This window comes from Rattus norvegicus, chromosome 9, assembly GCF_036323735.1.
Source record: "Rattus norvegicus strain BN/NHsdMcwi chromosome 9, GRCr8, whole genome shotgun sequence".
Taxonomy (NCBI): Eukaryota; Metazoa; Chordata; class Mammalia; order Rodentia; family Muridae; genus Rattus; species Rattus norvegicus.
This window is the reverse complement of record NC_086027.1, coordinates 73,069,551-73,085,820: the sequence shown is the minus strand read 5'-3', so window position 1 is coordinate 73,085,820 and position 16,270 is coordinate 73,069,551. Positions and strand designations below refer to the sequence as shown.

The window sequence follows — 16,270 nt, the reverse complement described above, 5'->3', positions numbered from 1 at the left end:
CACACACATGCACACACACGCACACACATACATACACATGCACATATGTGCACACACATATGCACACACGCACACACATACATACACACACATGCACGTACACGTACGCACGCACGCACGCACGCACGCACGCACATAAGCACTCGTGCAACATGCGGCTTTGTGCTGAACACATGATGCTGCCACACTCTACCTGTGAGAGGTGAGCTGGTTTTAAGAAAGCAAGAACATTCTCCGCCTGCCTTTTAAAACCCGATGAAGATTCTTATTTTCCCGGCGGGGTGAAGGTGGTAGGTGTTGCTGTTTGACAGTACTATAAGGAAGCTGGGGCAGGGAGTTGTGTCAAGAAAAATGAGTGATACAAAAATAGAAACATTGAGGCTCCCTACATCCTGAATTGCTTCATCTTCTGGCTGTCAGTATCAGTTGAAAGCTAGTTGGTGGTCATCTTTCATGGGTGTGGATGATGCCCCAAGCACCCCTCACTGTAGACTTTCTCAGGACACCCCTTCCCCCTTCCTGTGGGGAACTCGTACTTACCGGATTGCTCTCATGTTCTGTGATCCAAATAGAGCAGAAGACGTTCCCAGATGGGATTAAAATGCATGCTTGGGTGGTTTCAGCCAACTCCAGTTGGAGAGAGGCAAAAGTCGGCGTGATGGGGGCGGGGAAGCAAGAAATAAGTCAAGGTTAATTCGGCGTGTGAGGGAAGTTGAATTATTCATTTTCTGACTGTGTACCTTGGACTTTTTTTTCAGTGCCTTCTCATCTTTGGAGCATAGTAGTCAAACAGGCCCTCAGCCACCTTCAGAACACGGATTGCCCTTTAGTTTTAAACAATGTGATTGTTTACTGGGACTAGGGTGCCAGTTGAAGAATGAGACAAGCCTTTTAGAAGTGCCCAAATGTAGTGCAGCTGAGGGGAGGGAGGGAGAGGGGGCAGGGGAAGGGAGGGGGAAAGGGAGGGAAGTTCCCCTTAGCACTTCATTCCTGTTAGGCCTAAGTGGTTGGGGGAAAGAGAGTGGAGGAAGCAAGAGGTGAGAAAAGCATCTGAGGGTTCAGAGGAGGGAGTCCAGGCTGTGGGACCATATCTCCTGGAGTCACTGGCACAATTGCTTGTCTTTAAATGACATTTCCAATTGAAAATTCGAATAAGAACAAAAACGGTGTGTGGGGGTGAGGGTGGGGGGAGTTTACTGTCTCAGAGATGCACACAGCACACATCAGGGAAGAAGGAATATGAAGGGAGGGGTGGGGGGAGGTCTGGCTGGCTGTTCCTAGGAGCTAGGGGCTATGTCTCACATCTCCTCATGCTGAAGTGAAGATGAGACTGCCTGGAAGCATTGTGTTTAGCTCAGGATAGTTTTGGCTGCTCTTCCCTTGATGAATATCCACACAGGCCCACATTTCTGCAATTAAACCCCGTTCCCATGCCTCCTTATTCTCAGGGCTACTTCACAGTCAGCTGCTGTTTCTAAGTGCATTGAAACAGTGTATTACAGAGCTTCATCTGGGAAGGACACAGACTCAGAGTCATGGCTGTGCCTACAGGAGGGTTCATATGCAAGGTCCGATAGATGAAAGCCCTTTAGAGAGCAGGGATTAAAGAGAATCTATGAAGAAAACAGACGTGGAAGTTCTAGAGTTCACCTGATACTTCTGATTGACCCAAACTCAGAAGCCATTTCAGGTAGAAGTCTAAGATGGCCTGGTGGTGTGTGGGTGCCTAGAATCACAGAATTGAAAGTCTGGGGCAGAAGGATTTTGTGTTTAAGGCCAGCGTGTACTACATATTTAGGTCCAGGCCAACCTGATCCTTACAGCTCCTGTTCCAGTACATAAGGAAGTAAAAGAAAGAAATCAATTGATGGAGTAGAGATCAGAAACTCAAATGGCAGGCAGGGGTCCGTATACATGTAAATGAGCGGAGTCGAGGAGCTTTGGTAACAGGGAAGAGAGAGACCTGGGGCGACAAGGAGAGCCACATAGCTACTCCAGCCCCCCTGGGGGCAGGCAGTTGTGCCAACCCAGCATCAACACACCGCAGGCTTTTCAAGACGATCTAAAAATCTGTTCTGAATTTTAAAAATACTGCTTTGAATTTGTTTGTTTGTTTGTTTGTTGTTTTAAATACTGGGCCAGAGCAAATGCTCTGGCCAAGCCAAAAGCATCCCTGGGACCAGACTCAACCAGGGTTACCAGTGTGCAAGCCGCAATCCAGAAATATCTGTGACGGGGCTGGCTCAAGCGCAGTAATTTACAGGAGAATCCAGTTCCTGGCTCTCACCATCCTGAAACCCTCTCCTCACTCAGCAGCGGCAGCATGAAACCAGGCCAAAGGGCAGGACTCCACTCACGATCCTTTCCTGGGCAGTCATTTTGCTAAGTGTTTCTTACCAACCTACAGCTGTAGAGTTCCCCACCCAGTTCCAGGCATGGCCTGGTCCTTCTTGGGGATTGGAAATTGTACTCTGACTTCTCTCCCAGCTAATTGCTTTAATGCATCCTGAATGTATCTAGGCTACCGCCCCCTAACCAATGGGTCATCATTTATTCACAGGCCTGAAGTCCCTTAAGCAGCCTCCTGCTGGCCTTCACGCTGTAGGGGATTAATGTAGTCTGGTTGGTGAGTCAAAAAGAAAGATGACATCATTTTCATGTCAGACTCGGGATGTGTGCTTGTGTCTGCAGGGGTGACAGAGTGCAAAAAGAGGAAAACCCAAGATCCTTCCCTTCCAAGGTGGCATGAAGGCCCCTCCCCCGTCCTCTTCTTTCAATCCAATCTGGCTTCTCCTGAGGGAGTTATTAATGTGGGACACAGCCTGGCTCCTTCCCTTCTGTCTCCTCATATAAATCCAACTAATTAATTTACTTTAACAAGAAGAATCATTTTCTCTCTTTCGATCTTTGTTGTCGTTGTTAGAGCTTGGTTTTCTCTTACGGCAAAGCCAAACCATGTCTGCTTTCGTAATTTCCCTTCCAAGTTCATCTGTGCCAGGCCCAGCGCATGAAGATTTCTTATTCTACAGTGGCAGCTCCACCACTCCAAACTGGGAGAAAAGGACCCTTTGTGTTAAGACTAAGTGAGAAAAAGACCTAGGAGAAGAGATAAAGGTGAGATTTTACTTTCTCTCAGGTTAAGCTGGCAAAAGGAAAACAAGGATACTTCATATGATGGAAGCCAGGCAATATGAGGAGATTGACATGAATTTTCAAAATGTCCAGTACAAACAAGTTGGCCTGAAACCAAATTACATCAAGATAAGTTTAAAGATCTTAATTGCCTTTTCTTGGTGACTCCAGAACCAAAACACCTCCTTCTGTATGATAGTGGGTGTTCTAACCAAGCAAATAGGAAGACAGAAATGGAGAACAATTGGGGACTGGTCATTGCTCTCTTCTGAGTTTTTTTAGGAGGTCAGATAAGCAACCTAATTCTGTCTTGGATGAGTGAAGTCATTTGATTTGGACCATTAGATGTGGTGTGGTAAGGAATTCAGTACAATCCAATGGCCTGTTTTTTGTTTTTTGTTTTTTTTTTCTTTTCTTTTTTTTTCGGCGCTGGGGACCGAACCCAGGGCCTTGCGCTTGCTAGGCAAGCGCTCTACCGCTGAGCTAAATCCCTAACCCCTTGTTTTTTTTTTTTTTTTAAACAGGTTTACAGAATAGCAAGTGACAGTAGCATGCTACTGCTTAGTTTTTGTTAAAGCTTCTATCTCCTTTCGATGTTTGAATAAGAAACCCTGCCAAAAATATGTCACTTATTGCAAATAACTGTCTCTCCTTCTTCACCACACCTGGGGAGAGCAAGACTATATGGGTTTAGAGTCGCTCGATGTTACAGGCAACGGTGTCAGCATGCACAAGCTGAAGGCTGCTTTTACAAAGAAAACCAGGAGGAAACTGAACTGGTAGGAAACTTGGATGTCAGTCCACTCTCACCTACGGCAGGAAGATTTGCGAATGATTTTTCTGTCTGAAGATCTTGCAGAACTTCCAGGTCATTTCTTGGAATACCTTTAATTCAAGTATAGTGCTGACAGAGATTCATATTCGCTCTCTCTCTCTCTCTCTCTCTCTCTCTCTCTCTCTCTTCCTTGTTTCTTCTTTCTCTTTTTCCTCCTCCTCTTTTTCCTCCTCTTTCTCTTCCTCTTCTTTCCATGAAAGTGTCAGTCTTTTAGAAGCCCCCCTGCCCCCAATAAAAGTCAAAGCAGGATCCGGAAAAGCAAGTGCCAGCCTGCCCGTTCGCACACTCATCTGGGGAGAGGGTTTGGGAACTGCTAATGGATGTGGCAGCTGCTATGGAAACTCTGCCAGGCTCCAGTGTGGGGCTTTCATGTCGCCACTGAAACCTTCACTCTTAGCCTTCGCTAGAGCGTGACTAAAGCCACCAGGGAGGCAGTCCTGAAACACTGGATAAAAATGAACCCTATTTTGGGGGCAAGGCAGCTCTATGTCAGTTTTCCTTTTGACTTAGTCTGTAAAAAAAAAAAAAAAAAACCCTCAAAATACAGGCAAAATCACTCTCCCTCATGAGACCTGAGGCCTTTGAAATTCAGCCTTTGGGGTGTTTAAGGATTAGAAATCTCTTCCCTCTCTCCCTTCCTTGCTGTGAAAAAAATACCCAACCAACGCACTGTATGGAGCAAAGGGTTCGCTGTGGCTCCCAGCTGTGATCGCAGTCCAGTGTGGTAAGAATGTTCTAGCTGTGACGGAAGCAGGAGGGTGTCTGTGGACCGGAAGCAGACAGCAGTGAACGCTGGCATTTAGCACCCTCTCTCCCTCATTTCCTCCTTTTTATTCAGTTCAGCACCCTCGTCCATAAAATGGTACTGACCAAGTTCAGAGTGTATCTCGGCTCTTCAGTTAAACCTTCATGGAACCGTCGTTATGGACAAGCTCAGAGAGGTGGCTTCTAAGTGATTCTAAGTCAATTGACAAGATGAAGTATCTCCTATCTCTTCCCCTCTCTCTTCTTTCCTCTGTGATGTCACAAACTGCACACCTACATATTTAAAACTAATATTAAATAAATTTAGAAATGACTATAGTCTAGACTCTATTAGGTATATTTCTTTCTGAGGTTTCAGTTGCCTGTGGTCAACCATAATTAAAAAATATAAAATCGAGGGGCTGGGGATTTAGCTCAGTGGTAGAGCGCTTACCTAGGAAGCGCAAGGCCCTGGGTTCGGTCCCCAGCTCCGAAAAAAAGAACCAAATATATATATATATATATATATATATATATATATATATATATATATATAAAATCGAAAAATCAGAAGTAAAATATTCTCACTTTAAATCATGTGATGTTTTGAGTAACGTGGTAGACTGTGCCACCATCCTAGGATATGAGTCATCTTCTTTTGTACATCATATCTACGGTTGACTGAATATGAAGGGAAAGGTGTATGTTCTGCTCCATTCACAGTATCTACCAAGGGCTTAGAAAACATCCATTGTAGGTAAGGGGATGGGCAATGTACATAAAAATCTGCAAGGGAAATACACGATATTCCCTTTCTTGGCTTCTGCAGTGCACATCTCTGATGACACCAGCTACTGTTTATTGAACACTTACATACACCAAGTGCTGCAATAAGACCTTTGCGTCTCTTACTTCATTTAGCCTAATAACCAAAACTGCACAGAGGTGAAACAGCTCCCTTCTCCATCTTGTGAGTCTCTATTAATGGAGTCTATCATGGATGGAATCACGCTACTATATCCAGCCTAAGCCAAATGGCTATATTACCAAAGTAAAGTTGCTATGAGGTGTAAGTAATTCTCATTCTAGAGGAAACAGAGAATGTTGTTTAATGAACTACCCTTTGGAGGAAGTTTGTTCTTGAGTGACTTGGATTAAGTGGTCCTGGCAGCCTATTCAACCTCTTTTGCTCTGAAATGTTTTGAGGACACATATGAGTTCAGAACAGCACATGGCATAATGTATATCATCAGGGAATGCTAGCAATTCTGATGGTTACCATTATTAAATTATGGCACTCTAAAAGAGTCTATTACCACACCATCTTACAGATAGAGAAACTGAGGCAAAGGGCATCAGATACCTCTCTAAGGTCATACAGCCAAGCCAAAAAAATTGATGATCCAAGCAATAGGTTACTCTTTTATTTAGATTACAATTAAAAAACTTTGTTAACTCTCATTGAAGAAAGTAATATAAGATCATAGGTGTCTCTCCCTCCCTCCCTCTCTCTCTGTACACACACATACCCCACACAGACAGACATACTTCTTACATAGGAAATCCATACTTAAAGTAAACATAACATGTACTAAAAGCTGGACAGGTGTCACACTAGAAGCATTTCAATCCCTTTGGTAGTGATAGAATTCTTAATTACCATGGGCCACTGCTGTTAACCTCTGCAAAAAAGAGCCTAATTATCACAGATTAATGAACAGAGCTTAGGCACATGTGAGGGAGCTTTGGTAAGGGGTTTTCATTTCTGCATTTCATTATCTCCATCAACATTGCTGTTCCTTGTGGACTTGTTACAGGATGTTGTTGTTGTTATTCTTGTTACTATTACTATTATTATTATTATTATTATCACTTTTAGCTATGCTCTGTGAGACATCAAAAACAGAGCCCTTGAAAGAGCTCAGGGCAGGGATTTCTTTCCAGGAAATCTTTAGGAAGCGTGTAAATTGTGTGGCTGCTGCTGGCTGTTCACTGATGAATCAAGCCATGTCGGTTCATAGGGAATAAAGCTTAGATGGTCGCCAAGGAAACGGGGTGATATTTTGGAAGTATCTGAAACCACAGAGAAATTTCTAGGAAAAAAAATCAATGTCTTAGTCAAGAGTCGGGTCAACCTTATCTTTGTCAGGGTGAGTTAACAATAATGCAAAAACAGGTCCAATTCTTCATTCCTGTCTGCAACAAAACCTAAAACCACACATGTTGGGCTGGGATTCACAGAGAATGTTCTCTGCAGACAGAAGAAACAATGCTTGCTGTGTGGATCCTGAAAACTGGCCAGTAGGCTGGTCCTTGGAGCAAGGCTGTGCCTGGCGGCCATCTTTGAATATAGTCATAAGCTACAACTGAGTTGGCTCTCTCCTGACAGTTTCAGAAATTCCAATGTCACGTTCTGTCAAGACAATAAGCTTGTAGCTAGCAAAGGGCTGTGGTCACATAGAGGCTGGGACCTCAGGAGGATCTTGGGTACAATCCACCAGACAGGTTTCATTAATAAATGATTAGATTTGCAAATCTTGTCAGTAGAGATTGCTATCACAGAATTAATGGAATAAATAGGAAAACATTTCCAATGTTGCTGGCTGGCTTTCAGAGCAGAGTGGATCTCTGCTTCTGTTGCAATTTATGGCTGCCTCTTTGATCAACTCCTGGGGAGTTCAAGGAATGATTTTTCTGCTTTCAACACCTACCTTCAGCTTTTAGGTTTGCTTTAAAAAAAATGCACCTTGACTTTTCATATCATTTTGTGCTTCCAACACAAAGGTTCCCCAGGATAATTTCAGCTAAAGATATATACAGATAAAATGAATAATCTGTAATAAAGAAATCTGAACTGTGTTTTCAGACATGACCCATTTGACATCTGGTTAGGAAAGGGATGGGGGTGGGGGATTTGCTCACAATGAACACACAAAAGTGTCCACAGTGTTATTCCAGCATCTCCACCCTGTAGCCAAAAGTCAAAGACATCTCCTGACTCAAAAGCAAACCCGGTGTGGATCACCCAGCAGGGGGAGGAAACATATGCTCGGAATATTAGTGATGTGGGGGTACCCATTTTCCTTTGTAAAAAATAACAAAGGACAAAGTCTGAGAATATTAACCATCTTCATTTCTTTTTAAGTAATGAATGCAAGAAAAATATGTCTATGAAGATGTAACTACATGCACATGTACTAAAGGAAAATTGTCATTTCCCTGAGCAAAGGTGAAGGACCTAATTGTGTCTGAGCATCCACTCACCCCTCTGTGACTCGTGGTGATCAGTGTATACTGCTCAGTGATTAGAACATTATTCGCATCATAGCTACTTTCCTGTGTTCCTAACTCAGAGGAAGACACATGCAACAGAGAAGAAGCACATATCCACATCAGAAGATTAATTTGTAATTAATTAATCTGAAGAAAGAGGATGAAAGACACAAGAGTAACTTAGTCTGGGGAAGAAAATTAAAACTGTGAAGTCTCCCCAAGAACTGAACAGGAAAACAGCAATAGCTAACAGAAAGGGTTTCTGAATAGCTCATCTGAAGGACATTTTTCCTTCCAGATTAATTCAGTTGGGCAGATCAAACACTGTTGTCTTTTGGAGACATGGCAAAGTTGAGCAGCATCTGGGTGGATAAGAGGTCTTCTCTTGACTATCCGAACTTACTGTAGTGGAGATGAAAACAAATACAGTGTTAAGGTTGGTCACATGAACTTCTTGTATAGGAATACCATAGGGGAGAGATTATACTGCTGACCAGCTCAAAGGCTAGTGAACGGCTCGGAACTTATTTCAAGGGATTTGTTTTGGTGGTGAAGGAGGATTTTGTTGAGGGCTAAGGACTAGACCATATTCACCGTCATTCCTCTGAACCATCGCTCTTCTAAGATGCATAGGAAAATCAAGTAACAAGGAACATCGTGGCGAGACACAGCTTATATTCCTCACTAGAGTGTCATGAAGCTCACGATTTCGCCCAGTTCTCCCTCTAGGGATTTACAACATCAAATATACAGCCTCTTTGTTTTTTCTTTTATTGAAAATAAATTTTTTTCTCGCATAATAGATTCTGATTATAGTTCCCGCCCTACTCCTTTCAGTTCCACCTCCCTTCCCTCCCATCTGGATCATCCCCTTTCCCTCTCTCACTAGAAAACAATCAGGTTTCCAAGTGGTAATAATAGAATAAGATATAATTAGATCAAAACAAAGACTAACACATCGCAGTAGTACAAAACAAGCAAGCCCAAGTAAAAGAGCCCAAGAGAGGGCACAAGAATCAGAGAGCCACTCATTCTCACGCTCAGTCGTTGCCTGTAACACGAAACTGAAAGCCTTTGTATATACCCCAAGAACCTGAGGAGTACAAAGAGGAAAAAATACACATAAAAATTTAAATATAAAATAAGATTAAAAACAAAGCTCTGACAACATTTTGGGACAAGAACCCCCAAGGATGCCAGTGAGTTTGACCAACTACTGCAGTGCAAGCAGTCTACCCTTCAGAGTCGTTACTGAAGTGCAAGCAGCCTACCCTTCAGAGTCGTTACTGCAGTGCAAGCAGCCTACCCTTCAGAGTCGTTACTGCAGTGCAAGCAGCCTACCCTTCAGTGTCGTTTGTTTCCCCAGTGCAACTCCCTTGAAGAAAACGAAGTTTTCATTTGCAAGTGGTTATCCATCGACTGGTTATCAATGCTTCTGGTTAGGGCTCGGGGCATGTGTCTGCTTCTCCTTGCAGCAAGAGGACCCCAGCTGGTGCAGACCCATGTAAGCCCTGTGCACGATGCCTCAGTCTCTGTAAGTTCATGTGTACATCAGTCCCGTTGGTTTACAGGGCCTTGTTTTCTTGCTGTCCCCCATCCCTCTGGCTCTTATACTCCTTCTTTCTCCTCTTCCACTGGTTCTCTGAGCCCTGAAATGAGAGATACGATGGAGACATCCCATTTAGTGTTCTAAGGTCTCTCACTCTCTTCATGAGGCTGGCTGTGTGTCTCTGTATTTATTTCCATCTACTGGAGGAGGAAGTTTCTCTGAAGATGGCTGGGCAAGGCCATCAGGGGTCATTTTAAAGGCGTGTGCTCTTAGTAGAATTACAGTATTTGGTTTTCCCCTGGGTCACCATCTAGTTTCAGGCTCTTTGTCACCAAAGCAGCATTGGGTATGGGTCATGTCTCTCGAAACCTTAAGTCAAATCAAATATTGGTTGGCTACTCTTACAAGCTTTATGGTGCCATTGCCCCAGTGTATTTAGCAGGCAGGACACCATTGTAGAGCAAAGTTTTTGTAGCTGGGTTGGTGTTTATGTTTCTCTTTTGGTAGTAAGAAGAGTACCTTTCTGTACCAAAGACACTAGCAAGCAGGGGGCAAAGGCTCTATAGAGGCACTGGCTCAACTCCTCTATGTTCAATGAGTGGAGGTATTGTCTACAGCAACGGGGGCTTGCTGTCAGCCTGTGGAGAGCAGCCTGTAGTTTTGGCAACAGCCTGGGTTGTTTGTGGGTTCCCATGAGTCCCCTTTGGCTAACAACTCAATTAGATGTAATTCTATTCCTGGAACTGGAGTCTTTGTTTGGTGACAAAAGAGGTCCAGTTGTGGCTCTGTCTCCCTCATTATTTGGCAATTCATTTATACCACTTTTATATATGATATATTTTAGGAAGCTTTTTTGTATTAGGTTTTCATACTACCCCTCAAATACCTCTTTATTTGACTCTGTATTCCCTCCGTCCAACTCTTCTCATCCCTACCTGATACACTGCTGTTCCCATCCATTCATAACTGTCCATTTTCCTTTCCTAGGGAGATCTATCTGTCCCCCAGTAGTCCATTACTCTGTGGTTCTACAGAGGCTTGGTTGTCATGAACTTACCAGCTCACATCCACATATAAGTGAATATATACTGTTGGCATTTCCTCTAGGCTCTGCCCCACAGTTACCTGGCAACAGTCAGGTGTGCCTGACTCACTATAGAAGGGGCTGCTTGCCCCCTTCTCTCTCTCTCTTGCTCGTCTGTCTTCCTGTCTTCCCTCTCTGTCCTTTCCCCATTCCCCTCCTTCCTCTCTCTACATAAGTTCATGGCCAGTCTCTATTCTCCCTCCTCCTCCTCCTCTTCCTCCTCCTCTTCCTCCTCTTCCTCTTCCTCCTCCTCCTCTTCCTCTTCCTCCTCCTCTTCCTCTGTCTTCTCTCTCTCTCTCTCTCTCTCTCTCTCTCTCTCCTACCTCCTCAACTCCCTTCCCCATGACCTAAATAAACTCTATTCTATATGATACTATCATGTGACTGGTACCTCAGGGGGAAGGGATGCCTCAGCATGGGCCCCCTTCCCCCACACCATATTTCGTCTCCACCAAACATATCCCTGCCTTTTTCTTTTTATAAAACACAACATATACTATATTTGTATTTCTGGGTCTGAGTTACCTCATTCAGGGTGATCTTTCTTTCCTAATTCCATTTGCCTGAAATCTTCATGATTTCAGTTTTTAATTGTCCAAGTAATACTGTATTGTGTAAGTGTACTGCATTTTCTTTATCCATTCTTCTGTTGAGAGACATATAAGTTGTTTCCAGTTTCCAGCTATTCTGAATAGAGCAGCAATAAACATGATTGAATAAGTCTCTGTGTTAGAATGAAGTATCCTTTGAGTATTTGCTCGAGTGGTACAGCGGGATCTTGAGGTAGATTGATTCCCATCTTCCTGAGGAACAGCCACACTAATTTCCACAGCGACTGTACAAGTTTGCCTACCTACCAGGAATGGGTGAATGTCCCCCTTACTTTACATCCTCATCAACATGAGCTGAGACCTGTTTTATTGATCTTAGCCATTCTGATAGGTGTAAGATAAAATTTCAAAGTAGACCAGATTTGCCCTGATGACTAAGGCTGCTGAACGTTTCTTTGACAGTTTCTTAGCCATTTGAGTTTTTACTTTTGAGAGTTCTCTGTTTACATCTGTACCCCAAGTTTTAATTGGGTTGTTTGTTTTCGTGATGTCTAGTTTTTGTTAGTTCCTTATATATTTTGGGTATTAGCCCTCTATCTGATGTGCAGTTAGTAAAAATTGTCACAGGGGAGTCAGAATGTTGTTGGAGACTCAAAAGATAATTTTCTTTTTACTTAGCATGTTTTAATTTGAACTGCTGTCAAGCATAGGAAGGGAGGGAGTCTGGCTTCTGCTCACCATACGGGACTTCTAAGGCTCAGGTACCGCGGTAATACACGAAGCTCCTTCCTCTGCATCAGAGCCTGCCTTCAGGGTCCTTCCCTGCTTAGGATTCTTTCCTCACTGCTCTTTTATAATGAACTGTTCCGTGGAACTGTGAATGAAATAAATCCTTTCCCCCCTCCCCCTTCTCATGGGGTTTCATCCCAGCAATAACAACCTAAGACATGTGATCAAGACACTTCTTGCTTTGTTTTTTGTGTAGTTTCTTCTGAGATAAGATTCCATCCTTATGGGAAATGACTTGCAAAAGTAGTAAATTTTTAGATCGGTGAAATAAATTAGTGCTAATTAGAAGAATCAGAAGAAAACAATCACATGACAGGAACTGGAATCACATGAGAGATAAAATTCTGAGCATATCTTCAAGGGAAACTGAGATAAGAAGACCCACCCTAAATGTAGTAGCACTATTTTATGGGCTAGAATCTTGAACTGAATTGAAAAAAAGGAAGGAAAAGAAAGTTGACTATCAGGATTCTTCTCTGTTTGCTTTATGACTGACTGCCGACTCAACATGATCAGCTGTCTCAAGTTCCTGCTGCTGTGGCTTGCCTCTTGTGACTGGCCACCCCTTAGACCATGAGCCAAAACAAATCAACAAACAAAGCCCCTTCTTCCCATTAGTTGCTTTGTGAGGCATTTTAAGAAATGCAACTAGTGAAATGATTCCATCAGTACCAGTGTCCCTAATGGTGCAGATCATGCATGCTGTTTGAGAGAAAACGTGAATGACTGTGGATGAAAATCAAAGCAGTGATCACTACTTGCAAAACCATAGCATAAAATTTACGAAGTAGGTGAACTATCTGAGCCATGGAATACACAGCAGACACAACTGAAGAGCTTTTTCACATTAGTCCAGTTTGTTGCAAGACAAGAAGACTTGGAGAAGCTCTTCTCATTACAAATTCAGACCTACCCCTGCCCAGTTCCGCTTATTCTGAGCTCTGCTGCAGACCACTTTGTGCCCACCCTACACCAGATAGACACGACACGCCCCCTCCTCCTTCCCCTCAGGAAAGTGCGGAGACTCTGCCAAGGTGCTGCTTTCTCTTGCTCAGCGAGTTTAATGAATGCAGTTTTGCAGGATCAGCAGTGTTCCTGGTGGTCTTGGAGCTTTGATAACTCAAAAAAGGTATTCAGGAAAATTGGGCCCAGCCGCTGAGCAGGTTTATGAATTCATTAAGTGATTTAACTTATATGTCCCTTGTAATATATGTACATGAGTGGTATATGATAAAAAAATATGGCTGTTAAGTTCAGAAGGACATTTGTAAAGGTGCAAAATGACGAAGTATAAGGAAATCTTGTGGTAGAGGCTCTTAGCCCCAGTTATTTCTTCCTAGTGATCGTCAGACAGTCTCTAGCACTGTGCACTTACTAAGTAAGGCATGGCCAGCTATCTTATTCTTGGCACTGATCAGGAGGAGCTGGGCAGCATGCTGAGTGCCTCCCCTGGAGCTCGCTCCTCCACTTAGGTCCTATATCAAGTTTTGTGTTTGTAAATGTCCAACAGAGGTGTGGAGAGGGTCCACGGTTGCCTTCAGTTTATCCAAGTGGTGTGTGAGTTAGGGTTTCAATACGAGTCGTCTGACACGAGAAGGCAAGGGTTGGAGGGGGAGAAATGAAGCCTTCCTGTCTGCTGTGCAATTTTTTAAATTCCGGCAGAGAGCATTAATTAGAATGATGGTACTTGTGATAGCACTAAATTTGGGATTCGGGCTTTTAAGAGTAATATATTTAACAGGTTTTTGGTGCTCATAGACAATGAAGCCGTTTCTCTTGGGTATTTAAGCAAAAGTACCTTCTGAACATAAAATATATGCCAGCTTATTTCTCCCCAAAAGAAAGAGAGTCCCCAGGTGTTCGTAGGCATACATCAGGGTTAAAAAACAAGCAGCCAAATAAAAAAACAAAGCCAGCACTTGGGTCATCCATTTAAGTCACTGCTTGACAGCTGTTCTGGGAATGGCTGTTGCCAGGGGTTACTGAGGGGCACCCAGCATTTTCCCTACCCAACACATCAAGCCAGGGCTTCAGTGTCTCCAGAGAGGCAGCCTTGTCTTCTTTCCCCCACCCTACCCCACCTTTGAGATTAATATTAAAGACGCTTTTCTCCTTTGCAAAAGAAACAAGCAATAATGCACAGAAAATTCCTTCAACATCGATAAGGTAGTCTTTGGCTGTGATGTTTTCTTGCCCCACCCCCACCCCCGTTTTCCCCCTGTAGATTGACCACAGCAGCAGCACCCCTTTTTCTTTACACCTCAGCATGAGAGTCCAAAGTGCTGCGTTCCACAGGTGAAGCCACAACCAGGCATTATCCAAGCACCAACGTACCAATCTAACCCTCAGCCATGTAAAAGACTGCTAACTGGGTGTTTCAGGAAGTTAGCCTACTGTGGTCCATTTCTGGGACTCTTGTTATTTTTGTGTACCTTTCTCTTTTAAAGCCTCTTCCCTGGTCAGTGTGTTCATATTGTATTCTTGGCTTTTTAGACCAAACTTGACCAGGACATACTGACTGATTTTTTTTCCCCTTCTATCACCAGCTTCCCTCTGTTTACACACCAGGGTTCAGAAATCCACAACCCCCACCCCTATTTCACCTCAAACTTTTTGTTATTGGAAAGGGGGGGTTAAGGCAGAACATCTTAGTGATGCAGGGTGGGAAGCATTCTGCTAGCTGTATTTTACCTTCTGGTTTTTAATAGCTTCAGAATCGTGGAACCCACCCATCATCTGTTTCATTGTGCAAAAAGATCATTTATGGGAAGCAATTTGAAATCCTCACAAGACATTTAGCACACTGGCATCCCTTGGGTTTGGGTTTGAGATAGTGGTTATGATTCATGGTATTCACTGATGCTCTCAAATCAAGTCTCGACAAACATGCCGGTGAACACTGCCATTTCATCAGGAGTTCCTTACCTGATAGGTTTCTTCTCCCTCTAATTCTTCCTGAACCCTGCTTCCAGCCATTGCTCCCTTGTCCCTACAGTCCCCTCCCAAGGTTCGCTTATAAATTGATTATTAAGGGAAAAAAAGAGATGTAAATGCACAGGGAGGATTAAGGTAGGCACAGCTGGCGTCAACAAAAACAGAGATGAAAGAGAACTGAGCTCAACTGAATGGACAGCCCACAGGGCTTTCTTATGACTACCCCTGACCTTTCACCTCCCAAACCAGGCCCCAGGCAAGTAAACAGCTTTTCAAAGCAGACTACCTTCTGGGACTCTTCATACATTTTCATTTTAATCTCTCTGCAAAGTGGTCACAAATAAATATGCTGGAGAAGAGAAGTGCAGGGGACAGAAGTCAAATTTGAAATGACATCGAATCTCCAAGTTACCTAACTTCACGGGTCCGTCCTCCTTGGCTCATCAGTTCATGTCAAAAGAAAAGGCACAAGAGTCTCTAAGTGAATGTTTTAACATTCAAAATGGCTACAAGAGCTTTTTGAAAACACAGCCTTGAGGCACTTTAAGAGACTTGATTTCACCCGTGTATTTTGTGGGCTGCCTACGAGGAGCATGTTTTACTTCTATAATTAAAATAGTCTATTTAAAATAACGGAACTGTGGCATACATTTTTAAGATGCGAAAACACTACCCACTGAGTTATTTTCCTTATAAATGATAGAGACAGAGGAGCAGCCCTCAAAGCTCAGCTATTTAACAATGCAGATAAACTGTCCTGCATCTAATAATACTAATAAAAAGGCAGGTTAAAGATGGACCAAGCCCTTCTTCCCTGCAAAGTCAGTGTTCTGTAGAAAGCCACACGCCACTTTTCCTTTGTACTACAGCCCAGATTTTTAAAGGGCTATACAGTTAGTGTGCACGTGGTGAACGATTTTTGTTATTAGTCCCATTCTGTTGTATGAGAAAAAAGCAGGAGCCCCTCTCCCTCAAAGTTTTTTGATCTATAAAATGTAATTTCGGCCTCACAACTTGGTAACAAACAAGGCTATGGGGACAGCACACAACTGAACAGTGTAGGGGCAGGGAAAGCATCGTCCCTCTCCGCTCGCTGCCTGCTGTTGTTTGACACTACCACCATTTAAAGGGCAAATTCCTGTGAGTTCAATATTGAAAATATGGATACAATTATTAACTAGTCCTCAAGGTGAGTATAGAAACAAACAAACAAACAAACAAACAAACAAGAAAACAGGCTCTTTCCTGGTTGTGGGGAGAACAATTTAAAATTTCTGATAATCATTTTACCCAGAAGCCATCTACCCATACAGCTTACATTACCTAAAGCTAGCTATAGAGAAACTTAGATTTGTGTTCTGAGCGCTGTTTACACTCAA

General features: G+C 43.2%; 1 long non-coding RNA gene across 2 annotated transcripts in view; it reads right to left on the bottom strand.

Moving 5' to 3' along the window:
- Positions 1-6,106: 6,106 nt before the first annotated feature.
- LOC103690543 (uncharacterized) overlaps positions 6,107-16,270 on the bottom strand; it is a 59,553-nt gene continuing 49,389 nt past the window's right edge. For both annotated transcript variants that reach the window (XR_010054801.1, XR_010054800.1), the window contains exon 2: positions 6,107-9,633. This is a non-coding gene — a long non-coding RNA (uncharacterized LOC103690543). The remainder of the gene's footprint in view (positions 9,634-16,270) is intronic.